Below are 21,171 nucleotides of genomic sequence, written 5' to 3'. Positions count from 1 at the left end.
TGCGGCACCGCCGCCTTCATCTTCAGCGTACAGCGTCGATGTGCGCCCTCGTCTTCCTGTGAGCCACCCCGGCATAGGAATTCCGAATCCAGCAGCAGCATCCGTGCTTCCAAATCGGAGCATATAGAGTCTTTGCAATCCTGCAAGGGGGGGAGAATGTTTAGAGTGAGGACGGCGCTGGCGGGGCAACAGCTCTGTGGGCATTCCAGCCACACCACTGTTAGCAATCCAGCTACGCAAGCTGTTGCCCTCGCTCGAGACGCCTCTTCGCTCAAACAATACCAATAATGCGGTAGGTAATTTTACGAAAATCGATACATAAAACGAGATGTGTTCTTTAAATTAGATACTGTTAGTAGTATTTTGTTTATGACCTGAAATCGTTGGGTGCGAAACGATTAACTTGCTATCGAGTTCGAGTGCTTCGACGAACTGGTATGCAAGACTGGCGCCGTGAAGGTCTCTGTATCCGCTGCTGAACAGGCTCCACTGAGCGTTCGGAGGAACCAGGATCAGGATCAGGATGCAGCAATGGTGGTGGAACTAGCAGTTCAAGAATCTGGTTGTGGGATTTCGGGTATATACCAAAACTTTGCGGAACTAAAGTTGGAGGTATTTGCCGACAACTTTGGTTTCAGCTGATTAAAATGGCGCTTGCCATTTGTTGTGCGAACAATGTACATCATTTTTCCAATTGGACGATCGATAATGCCTTCAATCAACTTTTCACCCCTCGAATAGTTACGAGTGAAGACCCTCTGGTTCGGAACGTACTTTGAGACTTGCTGCTTTGCCTCGACAGGTTTTTCGAAAAGTTGGCTTAAAACTGTGCGAACTGGACGACCGTGAATTAACTCAGCTGGAGTTTTACCTTGTGCGTTGGGTGTGAACCTATAGGAAGCGAGATACTTCGTTACTGCTGCTCGAACTGGAAGCCCATCTTGCAGATTCTTTTTGACAGAGAATTTTAACGCTTGAACAACTCTTTCTGCTAATCCATTGGATGCTGGGTGAAACGGTGTTGTAGTCATATGCTCGATGCCATGTAGCTTGCAAAAATCTTTGAAGTAGTCAGCCGTAAGCTGCGGCCCGTTGTCGCTGACCATGGTTTTGGGATATCCTTCGATTGCGAAATGGAGGATAATGCAGAGATCGTATTTGGAGTTGTTGTAGACGACATTTGAATAACGAATGGAAACTGTGAAAAGGCATCTACACAAATTAGCCACATGGCATCAAATATGGGACCAGCGAAGTCAATATGGATTCGCTCCCAAGGTGTTGTTTCTGCAGGCCAATTATGCATAGTTTCAATTATAAAATCTATTCGAAATCTAATCACAATTTCCTGCCGGGTAACATGAGCTTGAAACACGTCCAGCCAGCCAGCCTTTGTGCCCCTTAGCAGGACATTCCTGACCGAAGGAAGGACCCAACCAAGCAAACTGCTGGGGCTAACATATGACTTAACCTCATGCTATGTGGCCCCTGCATGCCGGGCATTCCTTTGGCTTTATCTACCCACTACATTCGACTCCATTTACCTGCTTTGTTGGGACGAAAGTTGCAAAGTTTTGCTCTTTTCTTAACAGTTCTTTTGCCACACTCAGCGGCATGCATCGCTCATGGCATTAGCAGGAGCAGGAACGAGGTTGGACCCAGTCAAGTGGCCGGGCCGCAACATCAACAACAACCGTAACCAGGCGAAGCAACCTCTCCGCTTCCGGGCGGGACTCGTGTAGCTATCAAGAATGCAACTTCCAGCAGCAGCAGCAGCCAAGGAGTGGGGAGCATTCCCAAAGAGCACAATAAATCAGTGAAAAATGTGCAACTTATGATCAAGTGTTCCCACAAGATTGCAAACTTTGCAGGCCAACGAAGATTTTTTCTCCCCCTGAAACCCGTGTACCCACTCCACCCCATGTCTGCTCTTTGTTGTCTGTTGTCTCCACTCCATGTCGAAGACATCATCGAAGTTATGTGCAGTCCTTGTGCCCTGTGCCGTAGAAACTTTACATAGTTGACAGCATTGACCTTTTTTTTTTGCCTTCAGTTGGTCTTCTTTGTTGGTCGGAGTTCCCCTGCGTCTCCCGGGGCCATAAATAGTTCATAAACTATGCTGGGACCGAAGGACACTGGCCAGGTGAAGGACTCGGGCCAGCGAGGCCAAAGCAGCTCGAAAGCAGCTCAAGGCTGTGCGGCGAGCAGATCACAGCGACGTTGATAATTCCATTTCACACCAATTAATTTCACTACAACAAAAGACAACAGCAACAAAAAACACACATACACAAAAGTAACGAAAAAGCAAACAAGAATCGAAATTGGCCATGGGGAATTGTACAAAATGATTCCCAGTCCCAGACCCAGTCCCAGCTCCAGTCCCAGCATCAAAATCAATTTTAATTTCAAATTAACATAAAGCATAAAGCCTTCAGTGTAGCTTCGGCGGAACACTCGCTTTTGGGGGTGGACAGCCCAAGATTTGCGACTCAGCTGGGTCCAGGTCCTGCTCCTGGTCCATGTCTAGAGCTACACAATTGTACGAGGGCTGCTTATTCTTTATGTCGACAAATGCAATGGCATCAAATGTCGTCTATGCCTCTGCCCATTCCCCTCTGCTACTGCTGCTCATTGTGGGGCAAAACAAAAACTGGGAAATGTTTCTCCCCGCATGTTGGGGGTAGCATGCGAAATACAAATTGAATTTTCCATTTAAAGACAATGGGTTGGCACACAAGAGCCAGGGAATGGTCCAGTCCGGGGCCATTGTCGGTCGTCATTTGTTCAGTAAAATCCGACTATTCCCCAGCGGCAATAAGAGCGGGCGGGGGCTGAAACAAACCTTCTGTAAATTGAAAAGACATTGAAAAGTGCATTATAAAGTCGATGCTGAGTAAAATAGATTAAACAAAATATATTTAAAGCGTTGAACATTAAACGAGCTGCTAATAAATTTGTTGTTTGTTTTTTTTTTTTATGGATATTCGCTCATCATTGTGTCAATCTGCTCGTCGATGGCACTCTGCTCCCTGGCAATCTGCTCTGTGGGCGGCTGTTGGCCAAGCGCATCCCTGGCATCGATGAGTCTCTGAATCTCGTTGAGGTGAGCAAAAAGCTGAATGCGAAGCTGAATTCGCCAGCATTTGCTGCATACGCACTCTCTCCGCGCGCATATTCTCCATGGTGACACTGATCGCATGCAACTCCATTTCCATGTCCACATTGGCTAATTGGTGGGGCAGTTCGTTCGGTTCCTGGATGTCCAGCATCTCCTCATACCAGCGCGATGGCTGCTTGTCATCGCGTATGAATGGTGGCATATCTCTGGGCGATTTTAGGTGTTCTTTTAATTTAGTATTGGGGGAAAAATAAAACAGAATCGGAACGATTTCAGTTCGATTTCGGTTCAGTGACAGAATCAATTCTGATAGCTAGGCTGTGTGTATTTATTTTTTTAGTTAAAGTTTGTAACGAACCATGGTTCCCCATGGTTCGTCACAATACAGGGACACCTGTCTTTAAATATCTCTACATGTATAACCGTATAAATAAACACTAAGTAAAACCTCTTTAAATATCTCTACATGTATAACCGTATAAATAAACACTAAGTAAAACCTCAAATTTCCCTAAAGTTACATTCCTTTTCCCACGGTACCGGTGCATATCGATCACCTTACCGGGGATGTTGGACACCTGTTGGGAGGCGATCGCTTAGGTAACTCTCGATTACCGGGCAAAACCCCCCCACATGCGCAAGCCAGTCAGCAGTCTCCGACTTTCCTTACCGGGAATATTGGACACTGACTGCAGGGCTAATGATTACCTAACCTTCTGTTACCGATCAGCCCGTCTGCACGCGCAGACTATAACTCGGCCATAGATATTTATGTAAGAACCCTTCCCACGGTCTGGAGTAAAATAAGATATCTATAAGACATTCATGGGAAAATCGAAGGCCGGCCGATCTATAAAAGGCACTGCCTTGCATGAAGAACGAGAAGGAACGTGTGAGTCGCTTCTGGGGACGCGACTCTACTTATACCCGTACTCAGTCAGTATATACATTTTTGAGCTTATAATTTTTAAGAATTTTAGAAAAAAAAAAAATTTTACATTTTACATTTTTTGCTACATATGCTATCTACATCTACATATGCAATGTATATTCTACATCTAACATGTAGATTGTACATGTTCCAATCAGATTCTACATCTCCTCTGCTAGGTCTCGCACTCAACGCGGCAGAGTGTGCGAGCGAGATGGAAAATGAGTTGAGTTGTCGTTGACTGGAGGGGGGGCAGGGAAAGCAACAGAAAATTAATTTCTTCATTCTGGCTATAATTATGATCCAATCTGATTCAGATTTGGCAATCTGGTAGATATGGGCATTCTCTACGATACTGCGTTTATAGTTTTATCGTATCTTTAAAATTGTGCCTGCCACAGATTTTCGTCCTTTGTGGGGGGGAAGGAGGCGGGGCGAAATTTTGAAATACACTTGTAGCAGTGTGATATCACATGAGTCTGGAAACCAAATTTGGTTACCCTAACTCTTATAGTCTTTGAGATCCAGGCGCTCAACAAGACGGACGGACGGACGGACGGACGGACGGACGGACGGACGGACAGACAGACATGGCTATATCGACTCGGCTATTGATGCTGATCAAGAATATATATATACTTTATGGGGTCGGAAAATTTTCCTTCTCTGCGTTACACACATCCACTTTTACCACAAATCTAATATACCCCTTAACTCTTTTTTGAGTACGGGTATAAAAAGGCAGTCCACCAGCCATCGTCGGAGGCAGTCCACCAGCCATCGTAGAAGGCAGTCAAACCACCATACGCGTTGTCAAACAATGAAACATAACATAACCGGGTAGAATAATAATACGGAAGAATAAAGAAATCCAGTAAAATTAAAAGAACCAAAAAGTGTTGTGATTTCTATTTCAGTTTCTGGCAAAGTTCCTGGTTTTCCCGATAAAGTCCTCGTGAATTATAAATAACTTGTAATTCAGGACCCTGGACAGACTGATGCATACCTCAGCCTGAGATAGGACATTACAAGTTCCTTTTCCAAATGCTACTCGACTGCTCGACTTTCATACGAAAATCAATGGCCCTGCCCTGTTCCCCAGCAGCATTCCATACCTCAGGCAGAGTGGATCAATCCAATCAAAGCCACAACTGAATGGATCTGCCTGGGTGCTGGGCTGGGCTCCAGCTCAGGACTCTGGGGTTCTATCTTTCAATTTAACAGAAATTAATTTATTACATCAATATTTATGTTTCACTTAAATTATAATGCGTGAATGCAGTCAGCCCTCTGTCTAAACTTTTACATTTCCATAGAATGTTTTTTTTTATACCCGTACTCAAAAAAGAGTTAAGGCAAAGACAATATAAGTATAAGATGCGTAACGCCATACGAAATTTCTGCACACGAATTTTCGGGGCTGGCTCTAGAGCTGGCTCCAGGCTCTCTTAAATTTTTTAGAGAGAGAGCGCTCTAGAGCCAGCCGCCCTCTTGTATGCATACAGCATACGAAGGCACACGAAGTTGGTTCTTTGCCGATGCGACAGCCGAGCCGAGTCGTCGCGACGACTGTATGTGTGCACATGCATACGTTTTTTACAGCGCTGTCGAAATATACCCTTCACTTTATAAGTGTAAGTTAATTTTGCAGGATGCTTACCACCCCAATATTAAAAAACTCATATATGTATTATATGTATATATCCCTCCAATGATAATTTCTTTTCAGATGGTATATTCGATAATAATGATCGGATATACATATATAAAAATACATAATATATTTAATACATGAAATTCCATGAATCACATTGGAATAATTGCCATTAGGGTATTCAGGATGCGACGTATTCAACGCCGGTATATAATTTCGTTTCTCAACTCGTAAAAAGGTTTCCGTCTCGAAAATCGTCCGCTTAGCACAAGTACGCACACATACGTTCTTGCTGTTCTGTGTGTACTTACACATGCAAGCGGATTCTATTTTTAGATTCGCACGCTCTCAAATTTGTGCGAGCGAGATGGCGCGAATTTCGTCGCTGGCCGCAAAATTGTCTGCATGGGCAATTGAAATGTATGAGCGTTACGCATCTTATAATTATATTGTCTTTGGTTAAGGGGTATATTAGATTTGTGGTAAAAGTGGATGTGTGCAACGCAGAGAAGGAAACGTTTCCGACCCCATAAAGTATATATATTCTTGATCAGCATCAATAGCCGAGTCTATATAGCCATGTCCGTCTGTCCGTCCGTCTGTCCGTCTTGATGAGCGCCTGGATCTCAGAGACTATAAAAGCTAGAGAAACCAAATTTGGTTTCCAGACTCATGTGATATCACACTGCTACAAGTGTATTTCAAAATTTCGCCCCGCCCCCTTCCGCCCACACAAGAATGAAAATCTGTGGCAGGCACAGTTTTAAAGATACGATAAAACTAAAAACGCAGATCGTAGAAAATGCCCATATCTACCAGATTGCCGAATCTGAATCAGATCGGATCATAATTATAGCCAGAATGAAGAAATTAATTTTCAGTTGCTTCCCCCACCGCCATCCAGCCAGAGACACGCTGCTCATTCTCTTTCTAGCTCGCACATCTGCCGCGTTCAGTGCGCGAGCAACCCCTAGCGGAGGAGATGTAGAATCTAAATGGTACATGTACAATCTACATGTTAGATTTATAATATACATTGTATGTGTAGATGTAGATAACAAATGTAGCAAAAAAATGTAACCTGTAAAATTTTATTTTTTAATTCTAAAATTCTAAAAAATCATAAGCTCAAAAATGTATATACTGATGATTACGGGTATAAGTAAAGTCACGTCCCCAGAAGCGACTCACACGTTCCTTCTCGTTTTTTTTTTTTTGCACTCCCTGATATTCCTGCTCCACCGCTCCTTGGTGTTGGTCTTGGTACGCTGAAGCAAACAATAAGCGGCGATATCCCCGCACCACCTCCAACCACAGACCCATCTGAATGTACGAGTGGACGCGGCGTCTCGCATGGCCATGCCATGGGATGCGATGGTGGAGGCTCGAGAGGAATCGCAATCAGCCATAATAAATATTAAAAAATAGCGCATAAAGTCAAACATTGGGGGTAGACTGTGCTGAATGGTTGTGCTGGAGTGGCCGGATGGTCGATGGAAACTTTTCTAATAAATAGTGAATGCTGAATGCCCGTACCGTGCCCCCATGCCCGTGCCCCCCGTGCACAATGGGGCGGCGTTCTATGGGAGAGCGGCCAAAAAGACTTAAAGCTAAGGTAGAGGCTGAAAGTTTGCACAAAATTGTATACCAGATTCAAAATTAGTAATTTTATTATAACAATAACATACTTTTATGCAAACAAAATAGGAATCATAACAAAAGAAATGGGCGTGGTAAAAACTAAATAATCAAAAAAAAAAGGGGAAGAAATAATAATTAATCCGATTCTTCTAACAAATCTAATGCAGACTTCATTAAATTTGAATTATATTTGCATGGTAATTTCCTTAGTCCTGTAATAAAGGGATCGGAAGACAAAATTAGTCTGTTTATTAAATCCGTGTTTGTTGAAATTCGAGATATTTTCCTACTATGTTGCCTTCTTAATATTTTTATGTTTTTGTTTCGCGATTACGCAGCTTCTTCTGATAGTTCGCCAATTGAAACAAGCGCAAAATTAATCACATCTGCACCATGGTTTAAAACTTTGTGCACTGTGGGCGGAAAATAGTACCAATCATACAATTCTAGTAACTTCTTGGCAGTGTCAAGAGCATATATTCGGAATTTGTCAGCATTAATCCTGTACCCTGATGCCATAGCTTGGAGCAATGTTGAACATCGTATTATAAGGCTTTCATCTAAGCCAGTTATTTCAGCTGATAACTCCGAATTATTGAAAAATGTTCTCGCAGTATTTCCATCATTTGAATTACCGCTACCTCCACTTCTCGGCTTGTCTACTATTAGCCCCATTTTTGCCTTGATATGGTATGCATACCATAGCTATGGTACTCTTTTGGTGGTGCAGGGTTATTACATTTTCAGATGCTGCATGATTGATCAAGGTTTTTGATGTCTTCGTCGATGTTAGGCCACCAAACATGTTGCCTGGCTAACTGCGTCATTCGAACAGTGCCCCAATGTCCCGCATGTAGAAGTTTCAGGATATGGGCACGACTGGTTGGAATTACTATTCGATTTATTTCTTTATGAAGGCATAGCAATTTCTGGTTGATGGTTAGATACTGACGATTGAAGTAAGGCAATAAGGTTTCATTACCAGCTTCAAGTTTTTCTGGCCATCCTACAGATACATAGTGCATGACTTTCTTGAGCGTTTTGTCGTTGTCCATGTGTTTGAGTATGGTTTCTGAATTAATCGGTTGTTTAAGTTCTTCTACAGTGTGGCAAGCTTCCTCTTCTTTGTCGAATTCTAGATCTGTACCCACTGGCAGTCGTGGAAAGGGCATCTGCATTGCCATGTGCAGATGTGGATCGATACTGTAGGCCATGAGTATGATAGCCCAGCGTTGTAGCCTGTTTGAAGTCATCAATGGAAGATGCTTGCCTGGGTTGAAAATGGTTACAAGCGGCTTATGATCGGTTATCAATGTGAACTTCCTTCCATAAAGATATTGGTGAAAACGTTTTACTCCGAATATTATGGAACTTTTTCGATTTGGCTGTACCTTAATTGATGCTTGTCAAGTGTTTTTGATGCAAAAAAAATGAGTTTTTCTGTTCCATCGTTGTGAAGATGAGAAAGGACTACCCCAATACCAAATGAAGAGGCATCGGTCGCTAGTAAATGAGGTAGATTTTCATCGAACTGCGTCGCATTAATGATGTGTGACTTCAAAGATGTGAAGGCTTGCTGCTGTTGCGGACCAAAACGGTATTGAAACTTTTTCTGCGAAGCTGTTTCAGAGGCGAAGCCAGCTGAGGAGTAGTTTGGAAATTTCCAAAAAAACTAAAATCATTGTTGTAAAGTAGAAGGCGGTTTCAAGAGTTTTACAGCCTCTAAGCCAGAGCTGTCTGGAAGAATCCCCTTTTGGCTATTCTGCGACCCAAATAGTCAATTTCATCTTTGAAAAAGAAGCATTTTTCCTTCTTGCATTTGATGCCGTTCTCCTGAAGAATGTTGAGAGCTTGGTCGGTTCAGATGTTCTTCGCTTGTCGGAGCTGAGATGATGATTTCATCTTAATAATTTCTACAACCTTCTATCCCTTTAAGAAGTTGCTCGAGGTATCTTTGGAAGATCGCAGTTGCGCTGGCAATCCCGTAAGGATGGCGTTGATACTGGAAAAGTCCCAGAGGTGTGTTTACGACCAGGAGTTGCTTCGAAGCCTCATCCAATTCCATTTGAAGATATGCATCCTTTAAGTCTATTTTGCTGAATTGCTTACCGTGACGAATGATGTGAAAAAAGAGCTTCTTTTGTAGCAATGGATACTGCTCTATATCGATTTGTGCGTTGACTGCTTGCTTAAAGTCACCACAAATCCGAATCACTCCACCTGGCTTAGGTGCAATCACAATGGGGGATGCCCAATTGCTGAACTTGATCGGCTTCCAAATTCCGGCCTGTGTTAATCTGTTTGCTTCTGCTTTAAATTGGTCCATTTGCGCGAACGGAATTTAACGGCTTTTTTATAACTTTGGTATTGCCAAAGATTTTAAAAATATACTCGCTTTAAAATCTTTAATGATACCCATGGCAGGCTCGAACCCTTCGTTATGTCACGTATTTTGTCACTGTTCGCATCATACATGTTTGCTACTTGCATGATATCGAACCCGAATGTATTAAATAAATCCATGCCGAAAAGATTCGTTGACGTTTGCATGTTTGCTACAATGATTACCACTTCTTTCTCTTTTTGACCACACTTTGCCACAGTGTGCAGTTCTCCTAGGGGAACACTTGAGCAATTGTGGCTTATTTAACAACGAGTATGTATTCTTGTTGATCACGGAGGCTGTCGCTCCTGAGTCCATTTGAATTGAAATCACTGTATTTAGAATTTCGAGATCAATTATTTTTTTATTTAGTTCACTTTTTACTAGGCCCGTGACGCTGTGCACTGCTTCAATGGTGTCGATTTCGTTTGCTGGTTTATTGTTTTCTTTTTGGCCTTGCCATTTACGTTTGTCTTGCTTTGACATACATACGACAGATATATGTTCTTTCTACCGCACTTGTGACATACGGCATCGCGAAACTTGCAGCTACTCTTGTGTGAGAGACGCCACAACCCGAACACGATTTTAGTTCATTTTTGCAAGGCTTGTCATCATTTTTCTTGGCATCACTTTTTTTTATTGGTATAGGTGTGGATTGCGTTGACTGGAATTTGCTTCTCCATGTTGTTTTTGAGCGTCGCTACGGTTTTTGTGGTCGTCTCATACGTTTCTGCAACTATGAAGACATCTTCAAGAGTTGGTTGGGACTTTTGAAGAGCTGCTGCCCGTACTGCGTCATACGGGGTGTGTACACCCACGAGTACACACACGAGCGATTCCGCGCAACTCGGCTACCCACTCTATATGTGTTTGTCCGTACTTCATCTCTCTCTTTTGGAATTCTTAGCGAGCGGCGACAAAATGACGTTTTGTTGTGAAATGCACTGTGAGCTTCTCTGTGAGCTCTTTGAATGCATAGTTGTTTAAATTGTTACTCCCGAAGAGGTTTTTTATTAGCTCGAATATGTTCACACCACACCACGAAAGAAAGTAGGCTTTTTGCTTTTGGTCCTGCATTGACCGAATATGTCGATAAGTGGAGGTTCCAAATTGTTCCAAATATGACTCCCAATTCTGGTTGTCTTTGTCGAACTTGTGAAATGCAGGACACATAGTTAATTCACCCGCTTGGGTTGAATTGCTAGGACCAGATGTAGATTTTTCTAGAATTTCTTGCATCCATTTTCGTTGCTGTTCCAAAATTTCTGGTGTAAATTTCTGCTGTTGAGTGAGCAATGATGATCACGCTTTCATCTGCCGGCATCTTGACGAATATCAACGACTACGCGACACGACTTTAGATCAAAATTGATTTTTTTTTTGCCCGCGCCAGTTTTTGGGCTACCCTGAGTGCTAGATATAGACTGACCATTTATTATATAGAGTTGCCAGATTAAAATAATACAAATAATGCGTTAGGGAATTTTAAGAAATTCGATACATAAAAGAACTAGTGCAGGTGGAAGCGACATAGACACCAAGAGCCGCAAATTATCGATAAGTCTGCATATAAATCCGAATCATTTTTTTTGTGTGTGCAAAGTCGGAAATTTTTCTATTTAAATCAAGCAGCGCCAGTTTATTGAATTGTTGTGACGTGGCCGTTCGGCAGACAGGATTCTATTGTTCCTAGTAAATCAAGTTATATTAAAAATGAAATACTATCTGTTGTTGGGGCTTTTGCTCGTATCAGGTTCGTGTATTCTTGCTACGCTTCAGTGCCAATGCCGGTGTTTTAGACTAATTTTGCGTGTTTTCCATTTAATGCATTACTCAAGGCATAAGTCAGATTGCCGCTGAGGATGAGGCAGGTGCCGAGAAAATTGACCTGGATTTGGGTGCATTCAAGGAAGGCTCCAGAACTGGCAAGTTACGCCCCCGCCTTGTTGAAGTTTTTGGTACACGTCAGCGTTAGCCGCACTTACCTTGACGCCATGGTGTTGACGCCCCTTATCTATAATATGCATACCTTACTACTACCACAGATGCTAAGACCCTGAAACGTGAGGAGGAGGCCATCCAGCTGGATGGACTGAATGTTGCGCAGCTGAAAGAACTACGCGAAAAGGTATGTGCAAAATGCTGATGCGGAGAATATGTGCTAAATATTTATTTTGCGTATTTCTTGCGTGGGCAGGCGGAGAAGTTCACCTTCCCGACAGAAGTGCACCGCATGATGAAACTAATCATCAATTCGCTGTACCCCAACAAGGAGATCTTCCTACGTCAATTGATCTCAAATGCCTCCGATGCCATTGACAAGATTCGTCTGCTGGCCCTCACCAACAAAAAGGAGCTGGAGAGCAACCCCGAGCTGCATATCCGCATCAAGGCTGACAAGGAGAACAAGGCCCTACATATCATGGACTCGGGCATTGGCATGACACATCAGGATCTCATTAACAATCTGGGCACAATTGCCAAGTCCGGCACTTCCGATTTCCTGGCCAAAATGGAGGATCCCAGCATGGCGGAGGGTGGGGACGTGAACGACATGATTGGGCAGTTCGGTGTGGGCTTTTACTCAGCTTTTTTGGTCGCTGACCGTGTGGAGGTCACCACCACGATACATCTGGGAGTCGGATGCCAACAGCTTTACCATCACCGAAGATCCCCGTGGCGATACCCTCAAGCGGGGCTCGATCATTTCGCTGTACCTGAAGGAAGATGCCCAGGACTTTCTGGAGAAGGAAACCGTACGCGAGCTGATTCGCAAATATTCGCAGCTCATCAACTTCCCCGTTCTGATGTGGTCCAGCAAATCGGTCGATGAAGAGGTGCTCGTGGAGGAGGATCCCGTGGCCGAGCCAGAAAAGACCGAAGATGACGTGAAAGATGTCGATGAAGAGGCCAAGGTCGAGGAGGCCGCCGATGACGACAAGCCAAGGACAAGGAAGGTATCCAAGACCATCTGGGATTGGCTGCTGATCAACGACAGCAAACCCATCTGGACTCGTAAGCCGGCCGATGTAACAACCGAAGAGTATAACAACTTCTACAAGAGCCTGACCAAGGACTCGAGCGAACCCCTTAGCCAGACCCACTTCATCGCCGAGGGTGAAGTAACCTTCACCAAATCCGACAACATCAAGCTGTACGTTCGTCGTGTCTCCATCACCGACGAGATCAATGACATGATGCCCAACTTCTTGAGCTTCATCCGCGGTGTGGTCGACTCTGACGATCTGCCCCTGAATGTGTCGCGTGAAACGCTGCAGCAGCACAAGCTGATCAAGGTTATGAAGAAGAAGCTGGTGCGCCAGGTACTCGACATGCTCAAGAAGCTCGACAAGGAGTCCTACGAACAGTTCTGGAAGGAGTTCTCCACCAAGTAAGTGCTGCGTATTAATCTTTGATGAAATATTAGCTCATTGATTTCGTAATTCATTTCTTAGCATTAAGTTGGGCGTCATGGAGGATCCCAGCAACCGATCTCGTCTGGCCAAGCTGCTGCGCTTCCAAACCTCCAATGGCAGCGCATGAAGTCGAAGCAGGACCACATCTACTACATCGCTGGTGCCAATCGCGGTGAGGTTGAGAAGTCGCCGTTCGTTGAGGTGCTACGAGGTGCTCTTCCTGGTCGAGGCTGTTGATGAGTACTGCATCTCGGCCCTGCCCGAATTCGATGGCAAGAAGTTCCAGAACATGGCCAAGGAGGGATTCAAGCTGAACGAGTGCGAGAAGTGTAAGAAGAACTTCGAGTCGCTGAAGGTCGCCTTTGAGCCGCTCGTCAAATGGCTGAGCGATGTCGCTCTCAAGGATCAGATCTCCAAGGCTCAGGTGTCGGAGCGTTTGAGCAACTCGCCGTATGCCTTGGTGGCTGGCGTTTTCTGCTGGACCGGCAACATGGAGCGCCTGGCGATGTCCAATGCCCACCAGAAGTCTGATGATCCCACACGCAGCTACTACCTTAGTCAGAAGAAAACTCTTGAGATCAATCCCCGGCATCCAATGATGCGCGAGCTGTTGCGTCGCGTCGAGGCTGACGAAGCCGATGACACCGCCAATGATATGGCCGTTATGATGTTCCGCACTGCCACTCTACGCTCCGGCTATCTGCTCCAGGAAACGGCCAAGTTGGCCGACAGCATTGAGCAAATGATGTGCCAGACATTGGGTGTGTCTCTGGACGAACAAATCGAATTGGATGAGGATGACGACACCACTGCCGAGGATACCGAGTCGGGTAGCCAAGAGAACAACGAGAACATCAATGCCGATGACGATGACGAGGATCAGGCACATGATGAGCTGTAAATCTACCGCCGCAGCGTACCACATAAATTGTATATAGGAGTGTGGAAGTCAGACTAAGTTTATTTACAACACCTTCTGGACGGGCGTTGAGAGAAAGCTGCCGCCGTTTCATCAATATTAATACCTAGACACGTCTTTACATATTAAGTAACACAATTTCGTAATTATTATAATTATTATATCATCACCACAAAACAAATCCAGAAAGCTCTCCATAAGACATAAACATACTTGAAACATTCGCCTGGAAGAAGGTTGAACTCTTATAGATTTTATTTTGATGCAATGAGAATGAGAAATGTATGCATGCAAATCGTACTAAGTAACAAGATTTCAATACAAATAAAGAGTGTTTAATCAGTTCTCCATGTCGGATTCTAGTGGCTCATCATTAACGGCATTCAGGTATGTGCTGCAAGGCAATTGGTCCCTGATTTGGCGCACTGCCTCCTCAGCAGTAGCAAAATTGAATGTGTCCATAAAGAGACGCACAATCCACAATGGCAGCAGAGCATTAAGCGAGAAATTATAATCAGATCAGACCAGTTTAGATATTAATCGCTCTTCCACCTACTGTTCGGGTGCTATACACTTGGCTCAGTTTCCGGAGCATGCTTTCCTCAACGTCTCGGCGCAGTATCTATGACATGGAAATGTTGAATGCCTATAAACTGATCTGTTCGCTTATGGCGGTGCTCCATAAAGAATTGATTCAAGTCGCTTTCGTACTTGGAGAATGTACTTAATACCTCTTCTTTTTCCATTTTATTCATTAGTCTGGCCGATAAAACAATCTTAGCTGTAGGTAAATTGCATACAATTCCAATGTAACCCCAAGAACTTACAGAATTTCCACCTTACGCGGAGCTGCTGTTAGCGCTGCTAGTGCATCGGCCAGCTGCATGTATTTGGGTTTAGGTGGCGGCGAGGCATTCCCATTCCCATTGGCATTCGATTTTTTCCCGATTGGCTCATCTGCAGATTTTGTTTGTCTTTTTCTTTCGGCTGAAAATGTGCAATTAATAGAGGTTTCTAGGGCAGGCTTTCTTCTATTACATACCCTACGACAAAGTCGTCTAAATGACTTGGCGCGTTAGTGAACGGCGCGGGCGTCCTGTGGGACTCGGCCCATCAGAATTGGGATTGTTTGCCAGTACATTAATGCATTAGTACTGGGCATAAATTGATTCTAGCATTGAATACTTACTCTGATTCTGGTGTATGCGTCCGTTTGGTGGGTTTATTTTCACGTGAAGAGCGACCGCTGTTAGAGGATTTACCTTTCACAGAATCGTGTGATATGGATCTGCGAGCGTTCCGCATTTTTACAGGAACCTTTCTGCCCGGTGGAATCTGTGAAGCTTCTGCTGCTTGGTCACTGTGTGCAGTTTAATAAAATTTGTTTGAATTTTCTTGAATTAATCTTGGATGGCTTACATTGACTGTGAACGATGCGTCCGCTTGGTTGGTTTGTTTTCACGTGAAGAGCGACCGCTGTTATATGATTTTGCTTTCTCAGGATTTACAGAAACTGTTATATCCGGGGGAACGTACTTATCCTTGTGCGTCTCCTGAGCGGGTTTCAACCGTTCCCTCCGTTTTGTTGGTTTATCTTTGTGCGCTACCTGAGCCTGCACTTCATGGTCGTCGCTGCAAGAAATTTAAATGAGTGCACATGACGTGTGGAGTTTTCTGTGACTTACACACCTAGATTTAATAAATAATTTAATTACAGGAATTAGTTAATTTTCAAGTGCCTCCGACTGTTTGTTGCTGCCCCCCAACTGCAAATCTGAAGCCAAAAGACAAAAACGCCAACAAAAATCAAGCCAAAGCCTGGGGGTGAATTTGCAGAAGGCATCTCCCAGTGGTGAAGCAGAGGAAGGACGGTGCTGAGGGGGTAACCGAGGGAGCTGAGAGAGAATCTAATGGTGGAAAAACAAAGTGACGAACTGAGTGGAATAGCAAGGCGACAGAATCTCCGGGAGTGAGCCCACAGAGCAGCTGACAATTCAATTTCCCAAGCATCGTCCGCCTCAAGTGGACTCAGGGACACTGAGCCGAGGATAAGACAACAACAAACCAAATGTAAGTGATACGGGAATCGGGATTCAAGAGCTTCGCCCAACAATGCTCCATTAGGCCAGGCAGAGGACCAACGTTTAGAAATCACCTTCAACAATTCCACAAACATTCGCTCAAGGATTTTCCACCTTCCCTGGGGCAAGGGTAAGCCACAAAAGTGTTTAATTGGAGACTTATTGCCCCCACAGAAGGAACTTGTTGTATTTGAGGAGCCAAATAAGAACATTCCAATTGAGTGCTAGATATAGACTGACCATTTATTATATAGAGTTGCCAGATTATAATAATACCTGTTTAGAGTGAGGACGGCGCTGGAGGGGCAACAGCTCTGTGGGCATTCCAGCCACACCACTGTTAGCAATCCAGCTACGCAAGCTGTTGCCCTCGCTCTCACGCTTAGGAGCTTTTTTCCCCCGGTGACGCGCTCTCGAGCGCATATTCACCACGCTTGCGCTCCCGCCCACGCTCACGCTCCCGCTCTCGCCACCGACAGCCCTCGGCAGCTTGAGTACCACCGATCTAATTAATGCGCTTCTTCACCCACAAGCAAACGGCCGGCTTTGCACGCGAACCATAAATACATATCTATATATATAAGCACAGAATAAACCCCGAATATACATTGAAGAACTTGGACGTGCATTGTTTTTATCTTGGAGTTCATCTGTGGGACTTCGAGACGCCTCTTCGCTCAATCATTAGTCCTTCGAGCCGGATATACTTCGCCTTCCAGAACCATATCCAGCCTTCGAGCACGGCATCGCCTTCACCACTCCAGGATCCCAAGATAAGTACAATTTTCGTATGCCACAAATCCCTTCCATTCGCGATTTGTGTTCCAAAATTCCGAAAAGTCCGAGTTCCGCGATATAAGTACATATATATATTCTTATATATGTACTTATTTCTTCATTCTGTGCCATCCGTTATCCGTTTCTTCTTTTTTCGACACCGCAATATTATCGGCAATTCCAGTCGTTCTCCCTTCGTACATCTCCAACTACCAGTGATACGGTAGTTCTTCAATTCCTTGTGTCTGTCCATTACTTGCGGACAAATTAAATAACTAAAAATTAATTTAAAAAGTGCATTCCGAGCATATGTATGTACGTACATTCCAGCCCATAAGAGCGGCGTACATACACACACATCTACATCCGTGTCTCTACAGGTGCATTCCAGCACGACCCACCCCAATAAAATATACTTTGGCACACTCCGAGTGCAACTACAATCACATCAAGTGATACCACACCTATAAACACATATATATTTATTTCCATACATTCATACATTTATTCCCATAGTTGGCCGCAATATATTCTCTTTTTCGTATCTGGACGTTGATATGCAATGACTGCACCATCAAGTGGCCCATGCGACACCAAGCCGAAGCCTGTTACGCGCGGAACCCAGGCAGAAACGCAGCCCTCCTCCCGCCCAACCGACCGAGGGGCGCTGCCGCATGACGCGCGACGCGTGTTACCGAACCGATCGCGAGCATGCTGGAAAGATAGGTGTTAGACTAAAATTCGAGGAAAATTAGAGCTAAACACAACTCAAAGAGCTAAGCATGCAAAGATAGCTAAAAAATATAACTAATTACGGGAAAGGTATGTTAGTATTAGTGATTTAAGAAGAGGAAGGGAATTAGTAGTTGATATTATGTGGTAAAGGGAATTGAAGTCCGAGCAAAGTACCCTAAATGGTTCGTGCAAGGAATAATTCGATCTACAAAGCGGAAGGAAAAGAGGAATGAAGTTTCTAGTAGATCTAATAGGAATCGTAAAGTTTATGCGCCTCAACAAGTCAGGGCTATCTACATCACCCTTGATCAGGTTGTGCATAAAAATCACACCAAGCATTTTTCTACGACTAACTAAGGTTGGAAGGTTTATTAAAAGCAATCTACGAGGATAAGATGGCAGTCTCACACCTGCATCCCAGTTAAGGCCACGCAGAGCAAAAAGTAAAAAGTTTTTCTGGACTGATTCTATACGGTCCTGGTGTACTTTGTACTGGGGGCACCATACACAAGAGCCGTATTCTAAAATCGGACGAACAAGCGAGATATAGAGAGTCTTCGTTATATAGGGGGGTCGTCAAATTCCTTTGACCACCTCTTTATAAACCCAAGCACACCCATGGCCTTATCTACCATGGTAGAAATGTGTTCAGAAAACTTCAACTTTGGGTCTAATTTAACACCAAGATCATCAACCAAGGTATTCTCTCAAGAGAACCACCGCAGAGGCTATAAGGAGCCAAAACGGGGCTGGAGCGATGAAATGTCATTACTTTGCATTTCGAGGCATTTAGGTGTAACATATTTGCACAACACCATGATTGAAAGTTATTGAGATCGGATTGCAAGCGAGAGTGAAATGAAATGTCCTTATACTGGACACAAAGTTTAACATCATCCGCATACATGAGTACTCGAGAGTTTGTTAATACTGAAGGCAGATCATTAATAAAGAGTGTGAATAGTAGGGGGCCTAGATGGCTGCCCTGTGGTACTCCAGAAGTAACCTTAACAGGTGAAGAGAAGGAGTTTTTGAAGAGGACTCTTTGAGACCTAGAACAAAGGTAGCTAGAAATCCATCTCAAAAGATTAGGCGGAAACCCTAAAAGGTCAAGTTTTTGTGCTAAAAGGGAATGGTTTACAGAATCAAATGCTTTACTAAAATCAGTGTAAATGACATCCGTCTGCAAGTTACCTTGAAAGCCTTTAATGATAAAAGAGGTAAACTCTAATAAATTTGTGGTTGTTGATCGTCGCCTTATAAATCCGTGCTGGGACGGAGATATAAGTGATTTGCAGAGATGTTGCAAGTGCGGAGTTAAAATTTTTTCAAACATTTTAGGAATAGCGGATAACTTAGATATACCCCTATAATTATTTGCATCAGACTTGCTACCTTTCTTATGGAGCGGAATAATAAAAGATTCCTTCCAGATGGGGGGGAAGCATGAAGAGTTAATAGATAGGGTGAATAGTTTAAGCAAGGGTCCACACAGAGCGTCGGAACAGTACCTGAGTACACAGCCGGGAACTCCGTCGGGACCTGGTGAAAACACCGGCTTAACTAGTCATTGCCAGCTATATATGTACATAACCACTAACCATACAGTATATAGATGTGCCAGTTCATACAACGGAAGGGGCGCAGCTGAGGTTTCTGTCCCAGCACCCCCAGGTCTTCGGCTAGGGTGCTGGGACCATTCGGCTGTGGTGCTGAGACGTTCGGGTCGTGGGCCTGAGACGTTCGGCATTTTTTCGACATGTTCGATTCATGACGAGATGCGAAAGCAAGCTAAGAATTGCAAATGTATGTGTGTAAACAGACACGACAAGATTTTGTATCAATTCTTATTTTCCGAAACAGTTTTGAGTTTGTTTTGAGTTTCGTTTCCAGGTTACGTAAATGTGTGTGTGCCATGTATTCACACATACTGTGCTTGTGTGTGGGCTCTACAATTGTTGGCCGCTTGGATTGGTTTTTCGTTTTGTTTTGAGGGCTGATGTGATGTAGCGACCTATTCAGGGCCGGATCAACCCTCAACCGGGCCCTGGGCAACCATCAATCTGGGGCCCTCCTTTATTTTGTATTTTTTTCAGTGGCTATTATATATTTTATTCATTATTTGGAGTTTTGTTTTTTCAACAAAATTTTTCTGTTATTTCTAGGAGGGCCCTAGGCAACTGCTAATCCGGCCCTGGACCTATTCCCGTCGTAAGACTTCATATTTTCTTGGTGTGTTCTGTCGCTCGACTCGAACCCGGTTGAGGGTTGATGCGGCCACACACACAAGCACAGTATGTGTGAATACATGGCACACACACATTTACGTAACCTGGAAACAAACTCAAAACAAACTCAAAACTGTTTCGGAAAATAAGAATTGATACAAAATCTTGTCGTGTCTGTTTACACCAGGGCTCGGCACCCATACAGTGAAGTGCGCTTGTGTGCGTAGCTAAAACACGAAGATGCCTACGCCGAAACCGGTTTCTTGCTTTACACTGCACGAATCTATTTGTGGTTGATGCTGCAATTATTTCGTGTTGAAACTTTCAAGGAAAACAAAAGTTTAAAGCAAAATAATACAAAAAATTGAGTATTTTGGACAAAGAAAAATTTGTTTTCCCAATTCCCATCGAACATTTTTTGTCTCAGTGTATATTTCAGTAGTTGCGTAGCGTGGTCTCACATTGATGACGGCTGATCAGCAACTGATGCCATTTTCGTTCTGTATCTGGTGTGAAAACGAGACAACAAGTGCCGAAGTCGCATTGCCGAAGCCATACGAAGCGCCGCTGCTTTTTTATACTGTCGGTGTACCGGCAGCGCAGCAGCAGCGCCTTGTCCCGCACCCATTGGGAAAGGCCGTGCCGAGCCCTGGTTTACACACATACATTTGCAATTCTTAGCTTGCTTTCGCATCTCGTCATGAATCGAACATGTCGAAAAAATGCCGAACGTCTCAGGCCCACGACCCGAACGTCTCAGCACCACAGCCGAATGGTCCCAGCACCCTAGCCGAAGACCTGGGGGTGCTGGGACAGAAACCTCAGCTGCGCCCCTTTCGTTGTATGAACTGGCACATCTATATACTGTATGGTTAGTGACATAACATACATAATTCCATACCATAAAAATACCACTCCCCGTAGAAAAATACCGCGCTCCATACACTACATACATACTCCGCGCAAGTGCCAATTTAAATATAAAATTCGCGATTCCGTACAATTCGTGCACTCTAGCCACTTTTCACGATCGCTACCCCAACTCCAACATTCTCCACTTTCCAAATAAATTACTCGCGACCAAGGCACGGCGCACTTATAGTAATTATTTGGCAATTTCCACTGCCAATTGGCAAATTGGTGTTTCGGTCCTTTGTTGTTGTTTTTTTTTTGTTCCGTGCATCAGAGGTGGCGCAATCCAAAAATATCGGTATCGTAACCGAGTCTTGCGTTCGACCGAAAATAAATTAATAAAAAATAAAAATACAATTTCCAAACAAAC

At 44.0% G+C, this 21,171-nt stretch overlaps 1 pseudogene; it reads left to right on the top strand.

Annotated features, from left to right (window-relative positions):
• Nucleotides 1–11,358: 11,358 nt before the first annotated feature.
• LOC111082197 lies at nucleotides 11,359–14,418 on the top strand (annotated as a pseudogene).
• The last annotated feature ends 6,753 nt before the right edge of the window (nucleotides 14,419–21,171 follow it).

The sequence above is a fragment of the Drosophila obscura genome, unplaced genomic scaffold (assembly GCF_018151105.1).
Source record: "Drosophila obscura isolate BZ-5 IFL unplaced genomic scaffold, ASM1815110v1 contig_213, whole genome shotgun sequence".
Taxonomy (NCBI): Eukaryota; Metazoa; Arthropoda; class Insecta; order Diptera; family Drosophilidae; genus Drosophila; species Drosophila obscura.
The sequence above is the reverse complement of the archived record's forward strand: the minus strand, read 5'-3'. Positions and strand labels throughout refer to the sequence as shown.